The sequence below is a fragment of the Myodes glareolus genome, chromosome 16 (genome assembly GCF_982192425.1).
Source record: "Myodes glareolus chromosome 16, mMyoGla1.1, whole genome shotgun sequence".
NCBI classification, from domain to species: Eukaryota; Metazoa; Chordata; class Mammalia; order Rodentia; family Cricetidae; genus Myodes; species Myodes glareolus.
Genome location: NC_142041.1, coordinates 51,794,853 through 51,806,673, shown reverse-complemented (window position 1 = coordinate 51,806,673; position 11,821 = coordinate 51,794,853).

Sequence of the window (11,821 nt, the reverse complement as noted above, 5' to 3'; positions counted from 1 at the left end):
GAACCTTCGAGAGAACTTCATAGCATGGTTCTGTTGAATGGATTTAGTAACAAGCTGTCCCTGAAGTTCTAATTTTATGTCCAGAGATTAGGGCATTTCTCAACCTTCATCAGAAAAGCTTTTTTTTTTTTTTTTACAGTAGATGAGAATTAATAAGAGACTACTCAACACACAAAATATAAGATACTATGGAATGATCAGCTCTAAATGGGACAAATATATCATACCACTCTTCTCTCCAAGGCTTCTGGAACATTGAAGAGAAGAGAGATAGAAATATAGTAGGAGCAAACCATCTGAGGATGATGAGGTCATGAACCATAGAAGAAAACCGACTCTTGTCACTTTCCAAATTTGTATACTTCCCAACTACAATTTTTTAAATATGTATCCTTATATCTGCAGATAAATGTAGTTTCCACCCCTCACCAAAAAAGCTTCTTTTTGCATAAGATAGAGATATCATAGAAATCCACACTAGTCAAAATGCAGAGGATAGTTGATCAAGGGGCTTCCAACCATAACTGATATGTCTACAGCACAATTCTTATACTGAAAGCCCAAGGATCACTTCAGAAGAGGGGACAGAAGGATCTTAAGACCCAGTAGAATAGGATGTCAGTTATTAGATAGTATCTTCTATATATAAAATGAAATGGCATTCAAAAATATTAACAAATGTTTGCCTAAGCAAGACCTTATCAATGACAATACCAGTTGACGTGGAAATACGGACAGGAAAATTTTCACATGACCCACCCCTAAATGAAAAGCTACAGAAAAATACTTGCTTGTGAAAGTGAGAGAAATAAGTCTGCTCTAGGTTATCCAATCCCAAATGCTCACCAAAAACATAGAAACACATAAACAACACTAAATGGATTCAGCAAGTTGTGTGTGTGTGTGTGTGTGTGTGTGTAAAGCAACAACAAAGAAGAGGCCATAAATTTGAGAAGCAGTGAGAGGGACAGAGGAGGAGTTGGAGGGGGAAAAGAATGGGTCAGATGATGTAAATATAGTACTCATTTATGAAATTCTCAAAAATATAAAAGTAAACAAACACAAAGTTAGAATTGTTTAAGAAACATGGGTTTGTACATAAAGAAGCAAGTTTATAGTACAGATATATTGTTTATTTCCTTCTATCTGAAGCTTAAAATTGTTCTATAGTCACTTTATTGGGGTGAGGGCATTTATCCAGATTCCTAAAGTTTTTTGGGTTTTTGTTTTTGTTTTTTGTTTTGTTTTGTTTAGAAAAAAACCCTCACATTTGCCCATTACTATGACTTTGCTTGGTTGCAAGTCTTCTATCTCTGTCTGGCCTTCTTCACCTAATAGTTTAGTTGGATGGTCAGCTCTGTGTCTGACATGCATGGGAAATTCTTCCCTCTGACTCTACCATACTTACATATTCTTCAAGGATAGGAACATGATCTCGTCAAACACATTCTGGTGTCATTTCATAGTTTCATGCTGTGACTTCACTATGGCTACACCAAAAAGGCATAAGGTCTCTTTTCCATGTGTTTCTCACCCTATATGATACATCAGTAGAACATTAATCCATCTTTGAGGTCACATGACAATTTAGGGGTTGAGTCCTGTAACAGACTGCGTCACAGTTTCAGGCTATATGTTTGGACATTCAGTCAGCTCCATTGAAGACCTATGGAACCATAGTTTTGTATAAAGTCTATTGCTGATGAAACATCACTGCCACCACACATTGAACCTGCATTGCTTCTCAATATTTTACACAGTTTAACCCATGTGGACTCATCTCTCTCCCATATGCTTTCACAATGTGTGTAGGGTGCTTTATATCCAGGAAAGTGATATAGATGATACCTCTGTATAGGAATATTTAAAACAGGATAGTAGGGGCAAAAAAGTAGCAGTTAATACTAGATGTACTAATATTAGGTAGTATTATTTTGAACCAGACTCTAGTTCTTGACTCCATTTCTTGCTCTGATTTCCCTCAATGATTTACTATAACTGGAACATATACAAAAATCGTTCCTCTTCCAAGTTGCTTTTGGGTCATGGTCTTTATTACATCAATAGAAATTTAACTGGAGTCCTCTGAGTATAGGAATATGTTAGCTACTAAAATAATGGCATTTCTGATCAAGTTCTCAGTGGTTGTGGCTCGAGAACAACTACAATATAAGAAATAGAGAAAAACAAAAGCAAAGAACCAAGATTCTCTCTGGCATCTTTGAATTGTACTCTCTACAGAAGATATATAAAAGCCATCACTGTCTAAACCTCATTTAGAAATAATGTGCATTGTAGTTACAAGTCAAATTGAGGTCATACTGGAGGAAAAGGACCAAAAAGATCAAGATGACCACAGCCATTTTAAGGGGACTACCATGCGAAAATAGACACACAGGCAGAATACTATGTGAGGTCAAAGCAGAGATTAATGTGAGAGAATTGCAAACACAAGCTAGCTAGACCTCTCAGGGTACTATCACAAGCCAGAAGAAAGGAAGCAATGTATCTTTCAGTTTCAGAAAAGGCATGACCCTGCTCACTCTCAGTCCCCACCTTGCAACCCTATTAACCAGGCCTCAGCTCCCCACTTCCACCATCGATCAAAGTAATCAGTTCTTGTATTCTTCCAGAGCCAAAAGTAATTGGTAGCTTCTTAGGTGATTAAACAAAGAGGCCATTTTTAACCAAATGACAATCAAGGATAGCATTCATCTTCCCCTTAGCAAAACTGTTGATTTTGTCTTGACTAGTTTTCTATTGCTGTGATAAACAACTATGACTAAAAACAACTTGGAAAGAAAGGGGTTTATCTGACTACATTTCCACATCATGGTTCATCCCTGAATGAAATCAGGGCAGGAGTCTGGAGACAGGAACTGAAGCAGATGTCAGACAGAAGTTCTGCTTCCTGTTTGCTCCTTTTGACTTGCTAAGCCACTTTCCTTTTTCGAATTAATTAATTCATTTATTCTTTTCTTATATATTACATACCAACTGCAGTTTTCTGATCTTCCTCTCCTCCCAGTCCCCTCTCCTCCATGTCCATTTCTCTTTCAATTCCTTTCATAAGATAGCAGACCTCCCAGGGATATCAACCAAGCATGACCTACCAAGTTACAATGAGACTATGCACCTCATATTAAGACTGGACAAGGAAACTCAGTACGAGGAATAGTGTCCCAAAATCCGGCAAAAGAGTCATAGACAGCTTCAGACTCAACTCTTTGGAGTCCCACAATAACACCAAGTTATGCATAAACATAGAGTACCTACACACCAGACTTACATAGGTTCTGTAATTGCTGCTTCAGTCTTTGTAAGTAATTATAAACCCTGGTTAGTTGATTTTGTGGGCTATGTTCTTATGGTGTCCTTAACCCCTCTGACTCCCATCCTCATTCCTACCCCTTTTCTTCAGGATTCTCCAAACTCCAACTAATGTTTTCTGTGGGTCTCTCACTCTGACCCTCAGGTCATTTTCTTTGATACTCCAGGCACACCTGCCCAGTGATAGTACCTCCCAAAGTGTGCTGGAACTTTCCTGCATCAATCATGAATCAGGAAAATGCCTTACAAACTTGCCCACAGGCCAGTCTGATAGGAGCGTTTTCTTAAATGAGGTTTCTTCTTCCCAAGTGACCCTAGCTTGTGTCAAACTGACAGAAAGCTAGTCATGGCACTCTTTATTTTGAGTGTTAATATTTCGGATAAAAGATGATAAATGACCACAAGGTAACAAGCTGTGCAGATTCACTGCATGTTTTTAGGCTCTAAGTTTTAGAAATTAGATGAATACAAATAGATCTGATAAGGAGGAAGAGAAGATGGATCAAGAAGAAGAGTAGGAGGAGGAAGAAGAAGACAAAGAGGAGGAAATGTACCTGAGAAAGAAAATAGAATTCCAGCCCAGTTGACACAGAATTTTGAATCTCCTGCCTGGGACTGAGTGGTCCCTACATAATAGTTTGGTGCTAATAACAGGCAAATGAAACATTAGTTAAGATGTTTTAAAGCTGGAGGAAGCAAAGGTGAAAAATACTCACAATAATCTCCCATTAGAGGCTCAGCATATTTTGATTATTTTTCAACTTTGAAGCTAAATCTCTTGGGAAATAGTAGGAGTTGCTTAAACGGCATTTCTGTGTACCCTGTGCGGAAATTATTCCAAAATGTCTTGCTCTGTTTACTTACAATCTACATGTGCTTGGTAAACCATGGATGCTTGCTTGAAAAAGAAGCACTACCCTAGATTCTAAACTAACTAAATTATTTTTATGAGAAAAAAATGTTATTCCTACAAAGTGAAATGGAAAGCCTGGTGAAGGTAGTTTGAGATCTTTTAAATTATTCTTTTACTCACAGTACAGAAAAAGAATTTTTGGCTCTTAGAGACTATTTTAAAATGATACTAAAATATAGTTAATTTTTAAGAATAATGACTACCTCCAAATTCCAAAGATTAATTCAGAAGGAATTAATAACTTGAGAAAGTCCAATGTATTCTCTGGGGGTTATAGAAAATATATACAGATCTGTGATGTAAAAAGCTTTTTCGGGCAATAAAAATTTAACGTAAATTATTTGCAGAGTCATATTTTTCTCTTAAAACCACATGGACATCAGGGTTGATACTGATACACTATGTGTATGGCATATTTATATCTACTAGTTTATTTTATTACTGAATATTAGTATTCTCATACTTCACCTGTGTATTATAGCACATAGATTGAAAGAACAATATAAATTATCAAGAGAACCAAAAGTAATCAGGTCTTAATAGTCAGTGGAAGAGCCATGGCTTATGGTTCTCAGAAACCTGGGTTCAACCCTCAGCCTATCCCATCCTCCAAAGATAACTAAGTATACTGTAGTTGTGTTCATAGTGTTTTCATTGTTACAAAGTTAGAGATGGTCAGGTCACAAAGAAAAGTTTTGTATTTGAATTTCAGAGATTAATGATTGCCTTCATTGTTTTGGTCATGTGCAAAGAGACTGTATATCATGGAAAAAGCATAACATAACAAAGCTATTTATCTTATGACCAGGAACTAAAAGTAAGTAAAAGGGACTGTGGTCCCACATTCCCCTTGAAGGACATATCAGAGTCTACTGCTTCCCTGTTCCAGCACTTCTAGATAGCATCAAGTTTAACCATGCTTTTATTGCACAGATCCTTGGAAAATGTTCTTGATCCAAAGATAGCAAAAGTCTTCTATGATGAATATGTGTGATATTTTCCATTAACATGTGTACTAGATAGATGGCGACTTGACCATTTTACCTTGACATTTTAAACTATGAATTTTACTTTTAGAAAGAGTATATTTTTTAAATTTAGAAAATAAATGTCCCAGTCTATAAAAGGTCTTTTTTATTTTAATATGAAAGTATTAGTGGTTAAAAATTTTCCATTTGAAAGCATTTACATATTTGTGTTATAATTTATGTGGCTTTAATTTTCTAAACTCTTAATCAGTCGTTTCCACACACATAGGCAAACCCCACCTGGATCAGTGGTTTATAATCTGTGAATTGTGACCCCTTTGGGGACGAATGACCCTTTTATAAAAGTTGCCTATCACCTGAGAAAACATAGATGTTTTTATCATGGATCATAACAGTAGCAAAGCTACAGTTATGAAGTAATAATGAAAATAATTTTATGATTGGGAGGGTCACTACAACATGAAGAACTATATTAAAGTGTTCAACATTAGGAAGGTTGAGAACTACTGAGATAGATGAATTATTCATTGTCAGAGTTACTGTTTTATTGTAACTAAATTGGTGTGTGTGTGTGTGTGTGTGTGTGTGTGTGTGTGTGTGTGTTTATATACCCATTGAGGCAGGAAAAAGACATAGATCTACTGGAGGTACAGTTACAGGTTATTATAAGTTGTTTGATGTGTCCTAGGAATGGAAGTTAGTCCACTGGAAAAGTAACAAGAGCTCTTAACCACTGAGCTGTCTCTCCAGCTGTCATGGGTGGCTTTCTGTTTTAGATCTACCTCATATTCACAGAGCTTTTATAAGCACACTTCAGAATTCTTCCTTTCTTTTTTAGTATAGTGTATTTATTAATGCTTTGAAAATTTCTTACATGTATAGGAAATGTATTCTGATCCTATTTGCCCCCACTTTTCCCCACTTCTCATCTCCCCTCTCAATGTCATGTCCTCTTTTTTACTTATTTACATTTTGCTATAAATCAGAGTCCAATATATGCTGCCCATATACCCATGGGGGCACACCCATCCAAAGAAGAATGTTGATTTACAACATTCCTATGTCCTAAGTCCATGAGTGAAGGAATCCTGCCATATTCATAGCACACTATTTTGCTCTAGTCTCCCCTAACTTGTGGTTATTAGACTCTTTGTACTTCCTCTTCTGCAGTGGTCCCTGAGCATTGGAGAAAGGGTTATAATAGAGTTCTCCCATTTGTGGCTGAGTTCCTACTGACACTTATTCTCTATACTTAGACTAGTTGTGAGTTTATGCTTTAACTGTCAGCATCTGCACAATGAAACTTATGTGATGAGGTCTGAGAGTTTCACTAATCTCTGGGGAGAGAGATTCAGAGGGAAGTTTATGCTATTCAGCAAACAATTCTAGTAGACCCATTCCTAGAGCTTAAGAGCTCTACAACCACGTGGTCTTGGTTATATTACATTATCAAACAGGCATTTCCTCTGGTGGACTAGACCTTGAATGAAATAGGAAAGTGACTGATTACTTACATATCATTTGTGTCATGAGTTTACCTATTGGCTTGCATTATTAAGATAATTATCAATCACTAGAAATATGAAAATTATCTTATCACTTTTTCTTTTCTTTTTTATTTTACTTTTTAAAAGAGAAAATAAAATATCTTGTTTTCATTTTACATACCAATCCAAGTTCCCACTCCCTCCCTGATGTGGGAAGTCCTTCTGTATATGTTTTGCTTTTATTGGTTAATGAATAAAGAAGCTGTTTGACAACAGCTTGACAGAATATAGCCAGGATGAAAGACATATATATGGAGAGAGTATGTGGAGTCAAGGATGTGCCATGTAGCCACCAGAGGGGAAAGACATGAGCTGTCAGCTGGAACATTATCAGTAGGCCACAAGTCTCATGGTAAAATATAAAATAATGGAAATTGGTTAATTCTAGATGTAAGAACTAGCTAGCATTATGATTAAGCTATTGGCCAAACAGCATTGCAAATAATATAGTTTCTATGTGATTGTTTTGGGAGTCTGTGTGGCTGACAAACTAACTAGGGGCCTCCGCCAACAGATTGGTCATCCAATGTAGTTGACTACATTCACATAAAAACCCGAGAAAGCGTGTAAAGAAATTATAGATACAAAAGTACAGAGTTAAGCACAGCTTAATGTTATGGCTTCTTTGAGAGAGATTTTCATGATTCAGTGGTAGCAGAAAAAAAAACCAGGTAGTTTCAAAATGACAGTTTCCTGGTTCGCCGGCACAAACAGCTCTGACTCTTTCAATAGGTCTGGCTATGGAACATTTAAATGTTCGTGATCAACCTGTTGCAAATTGCTTAATGGCAACATAGACCTGCTGTGTGTCTGAAAATGGGGTGTGAGCGTGACTTGCACTAAACAGACTTCTGCCCTACTGGGTTGGACTGAGCCGATTAAAAAGGCAAAGCTGCTTCATTCTAGTAATGGATGCCACTTAGAATTTTCAGAAGCACTCCTGAACAGAGAAGGATTTCAGTTATACAATAAGACAGATTCAGACATAAAAGACCTCTAAAGGAGATACTATGTGTTTTAAAAATGTATGTTGGTTTGAGAGAGGCAAGAAAAAAAGTATAGAGAGTTGTAAAAGGAGGTAACTGGTTTATAAAAAAATAAAAAAGTCTTGAAAGAGTCAAAATACAGACATGTATAGATTAAAGGAAACTTGTAGAAAAAGTAATAGAGTAAGAAAAATAAGCCATGTAAAGATGGAATATACATGGAGAGTCTGAATTAAATATACTATTGTGCTTCCTTTGAATTTTTTGACTGCGAAGGAGCTCAGACGTCATATTGTATGGACTGTTAAACTAAATCATCACATATATTTTAAAAGTATCTTGATTTCAAAATTTTGTTCTAAGGATATGTTGCTTTAAAAAAGAGGTTCTGCTTTTGTTTCCACAGTAGATGAGAACTTGTGGGAACCTTCCAGACTAATGTGGTTTGATAAACCAAGACATCCCCAAAATGTTAGCATAAACACCCTAAACAGTATTTTGCCCAACAGAAAGCAAGAAGCAGTTTGGAGAGAAATGTGCCAAAATTTTCTAAATAATTTTGTGTATATGTGTGTTTACATTTAAAAGGGAATATGCTATAGAGATTTGCATTGGTATGGATCTTGATTTATTGATACAAATTTAAGACCAATTTTGTTATATGTATATTTCTGCTCTTGATTAAGGTATTGCATTTGTGCAGCTCATTTAAAAATTTAATGAATAATTAATAAATGCAGATTAATAGATATTCATCTATAATAGTAGAGTTTGTAACTATGTTAGTTAGGTTTTCTAGATGTACAGTGCTATATTTCATATGGATAGGCATTCTTCAAACCTTTCAAAGACTACATTTAAAGTGTTTTAAGAACTTAGGATTTTTCATGACACATCTGCTTCTGGCAGCACCAATCTACTTTGAGAGGAAGATGGGAATCAAAGAGTCTCCTTATGGAGTTTGCTAGACATTTGGTAATAAACTTCTCTTGCCTTGACTGCTTGATATTATGCTCTATGAACTGGACAAGCAGGACACACAGAGAAATGACTGTTGAACTTGTCTCAAAGTGAGATGCTTCTTCAGGGCTCCTGATTCATGAAAGTGCCTGCCAGACATTCTGTAGGACACAGAAGAAAGTGACTGACAAACTGCCAACATAGGTGGAACTGTCTTTGAAATTTCCTGCTTCTTGGAAAAGTCTACTGAATACTACGGACCTAGAGACTGAAGATAGATTCTCCAATAATACAGAAAAATTTGGGTGACTCCCCAGGCAGAAAGATATCTCTGCCAATTCTAGAGTTTTGAATGTTGCTAACAATGCACTTCCTGTTTACTTAGGTAATATTATATACTTCTGGAGTCTTTGATGGAGTTGAAGAATAGTTATAATTATAGCTTTCCTTATAATTACAGCTTTTCTTATTTATGATAATAAGTAGATATAAATATTGTAACTGTAATTCTTACTTGATATCTGATTTGTTATATGTAATTTTACTATGTTAAATTTAAAACCTTCTTTTTTATTTAAACAGAACAGGGGAAATGGTGTGGGAAGTCCTTCTGTATATGTTTAGTATTTATTGGTTAATGAATAAAGAAACTGTCTTGGGCCTGTGCAGGGCAGAATAAATGTAGGCAGGGAAAACTAGGCTGAATGGTGGGAGGAAGAAGGTGGAGTCAAGAGAAACCATGTAGCCCCACCAGAGAGAGATGCCAGATTAAACTTTTCCAGTAAGTCACAGTCATGTGGTGATACACAGATTAATAGAAATGAGTTAAATTAAGATGTATAGAGATAATAGGCCACCAGTGATTTAATTAATACAGTTTCTGTGTGGTTGTTTAAAGTCTGGGCAGCCAGGAAGGAAAAAGTGACCTTCCTAGAACACCTCCCCTTCTCCCATTCCCTCCACCTTCTTCCCGACACCATCTTCCATCCACTCCTCAGAGAGGGTAATGTGCATGATATAGGGAAGGTCCAAGGCCCTCTCTACTCTATTTAGGATGAGCAAGGTATCCATCCAAAAAGATCAGGTTCCCCAAAAGCCAGTACAAGCAGTTGGGATAAATCCTGGTGCCACTGCCAGTGACCATACAACTTTCACCCACATTCAGAGGGTCTAGTTTGGTCCTATGTTTATTCCTTCCCTGTCTGGCTGGAGTTGGTGAGCTCCCATTATGTCAGGTAAACTGTTTCAGTGGATGTTCCCATCATGGTCAAGAACATTGTTCTCATTTTCTCACTCTTCCTACTCTTCAACTGCACCTTTGGGAGCTAGCCCAGTGTTCCACTGTGGGTCTCTATAGTTTTTCATCAGTTTCTGGATGAAGGTTCTATGGTGACATTTACAATATTCATCATTCTGACTATAGGCCAAGGCCAGTTCAGGCATTCTTTCTTCTATTATTTAGGGTCTTAGCTGGGGTCAGCCTTGTAGATTCCTGGAAAATTCCCTAGTGTCAGGTTTTTTAATAGCCCCATAGTGGTTCCTTCAATTGAGATATCTCTTTCCTTGCTCTGATCTTTGTCCTTCCTCAATTTCAATTATCCTGTTCCCTAAAGTTCTCCTCCCTGCCTCCTTTTCCCCTGCTGCACTCTCTTCTCTCTCTAACTCCATGCTCCCAATTTTTGTCAGGGAATCTTTTCTATTTCCTCTTTCTAGGTCAATCTATATATGTTTTTCTTAGGGCTCATCTTGTTACTTAGCTTTTCTAGGGTCATGGGCTATAGGCTCTTTATCCTTTACTTTACAGCTAGTATCCACATATGAGCGAGTACACACCATGTTGGTCTTTCTGGGTCTTGGTTACCTCACTCAGGGATTTTTTTTCTATTTCCATACATTTTCATGCAAATTTTACAATATAATTTTTTAACCACTGAGTAGGATTCCATTGTGTAAATATATCACAGTTTCTTTATCCATTCTTTGGTTGAGGAACATTAAGGTTGTTTCCAGATTCTGGCTACTACAAATAATGCTGATATGAGCATAGTTGAACAAATGTCCTTGTTGTATAATTTAGCATCCTTTGGGTATATACCCAACAGTGCTATTGCTGGATCCTGAGTTAAGTTGATTCCCAATTTTTTGAGGAACTGTCAAACTGATTTCCACAATGGCTTTACAAGTTTTCATTCCCACCAGTAATGGAAGAGTGTTCTTTATAACACATCCTTTCCAGCAAAAGATAGCATTTGTGATTTTGATATTAGCCATTCTGACTGGTGTAAGATGGAATCTCAGAGTTGTTTTGATTTGTATTTCCCTGATTTCTAAGGATGTTGAAAATTCCGTAAGTGTCTTTCTGCCATTTGAAATTCTTCTGTTGAGAATTCTCTGTTTAGTTCTGTACCCTACTTTTTAATTGGATTATTTGAAATTTTGATCTCTAATTTCTTGAGTTCCTTGTATATTTTGGAGATCATTCTTCTGTCTGACGTGGGGTTGGTGGAGAGCTTTCCCCATAGAGTAGGTTGCCTTTTTGTCTTATTGACTGTATCTTTTGCTTTCCAGATGCTTCTCAGTTTTAGGAAGTCCCATATATTTATTGTTATTCTCACTGTCTGTGCTACTGGTGCTATATTTAGGAAGTAGTCTCATGTGCTCATGCATTGAATGCTATTTCCCACTTTCTTTTCTATCAGGCTCAGTGTGGTCAGATTCATATTGAGGTCTTTAATTCATTTGGACTTGAGTTTTGTTCATGAGGATAGATATGAATCTGGTTTCAATTTACTTTTGGTAGGTGGTACCTATCCAGAAAACTGTCCATTTCTTTTACGTTTTCCAGTTTTGTGAAGCACATGTTTTTGTAGTATGGCCTAATGATTCTCTGAATTTCCTCAGTGTCTGTTCTTTTGTCCTCTTTCCATTTCTGATTCTGTTAATCTGGATGTTCTGTCTCTCCCTTTTGATTAGTTGGATAAGGGTTTGTCTATCTTGCTGATTTTCTCAAAGAAACAGCTCTTTGTCTCATTAATTGCTTGTATTGTTTCTTTGTTTCTATTTTATTTATTTCAGCCCACAATTTGATTATTTCCT